Genomic DNA, 1,578 nt, shown 5'->3' with positions numbered 1-1,578 from the left:
ACTGGCCGCACCGCACTCAGCCAGTGAACGCTGTGAGCACACCAGTCATCCCTATATAGGATCCGAACCCGCGGCGGGAGCGCTGCTGCGCTCCCAGTACCGCACTCTCCTGAGTGCACCACGGGCTCGGCCCTACTAGGCTTTTTATGTTAGCCCCAAAGTAACAATGAAAAAAGAAATTACAGCAGGTACACAAATGAAAAGGAGAGTGAAAACAAAGCTCAGCACCACAGAAAACCACCAATCCACTGATGTAAATAACAAGAGAAAAAGAAAAAGGTAAATAAGAGGAAAAGAAAAGAATGAAGAATCTAAAAAACAACTAGAAAGCAATTAACAAAATTGAACGAATAAAGTGCCGGCCCAGTGGCGCACTGCTACAGTGTGCCACTTGAGAGTGCAGTGGAGCTCCCGCTGAGGGTTCGGATCCCACATACAGACCGATTCCCGCTCACTGGCTGAGCGAGGTATGGGAGCAACACCGAGGGTTGTGATCCCGATGCCGGTCCTGGTCCGGTACGGGCGCGACACTGAGGGTTGCGATCCGTTGCCAGACACGAAAAAAGACAAAAAGGGAAAAAAAAAAATTGAACGAATAAATTCTCACATATCAGTGTTAACATTGAATGTAAATGGATTTAACTCTCCCGTTAAAAGATATAGATTAGCTGAATGGGTTAAAAAATAAAAAGTAAAAACAAGACCCAATGATATGCTGCCGACAAGAGACTCACCTAAATATTAAAGACAAACATAGATTGAAAGTGAAGGATTGAAAAAACATATTTGATTCAAACAGAAACCAGAAGTGAAGAGTAGTCATACTTATAACAGGTAAAATAGACTTTACATCAAATACTGATAAAAAGAGACAAAGAAGGTCATTATATAATAATAAAGGGATCAATTCAACAAGAGGATATAACAATTGTTAATATATATGCACCCAACACTGGAGCGACGAGATATATAAACAAACATTATTAGACCTAAGGAGAGAGAGAGAGATTGTAATTCAATAACAGTAGGGAACTTTAACACCCTCCTTTGTACAACGGACAGATCATCTAGACAGAAAACTAAACATCTGTCATAAACTGCACCATAGACCAAATAGACCATACAGAAATTTACAGAACATTCCATCCAACAGCTGCAGAGTACGCAATCTTCTCAGCCAAGCATGAAACATTATTGAGGATAGATCATATGTTAGGCCACAAAACATGTCTGCACAAATTTATAAAGATAGAGATCATATTAAGTACCTTTTTTGACCAAAATAGTAGAAAACTAGAAATCAACAATAAGAAAAACTTCAGAAATTCTTAAATGCATTTAAATTAAACAACATGCTCCTACACAAACAAGGTTAATGAAGAAATTAAGAAGAAATTTTAAAAAATTCCCCGAGACAAATGAGAATGGAAACACATCATACTAAAACATATGAGATATGGTATAAGCAGTTCTAAGAGTGACATATATAGCAATAAATGTCTATATCAGAAAAGAAGAATTCTAATAAACAACCTAATGATGAACCTAAAGGACCTCGAAAAACAATAAACTAAACGC

This window comes from Galeopterus variegatus, unplaced genomic scaffold (assembly GCF_000696425.1).
Source record: "Galeopterus variegatus unplaced genomic scaffold, G_variegatus-3.0.2 Scaffold851, whole genome shotgun sequence".
Taxonomy (NCBI): domain Eukaryota; kingdom Metazoa; phylum Chordata; class Mammalia; order Dermoptera; family Cynocephalidae; genus Galeopterus; species Galeopterus variegatus.
The sequence above is the reverse complement of the archived record's forward strand: the minus strand, read 5'-3'. Positions refer to the sequence as shown.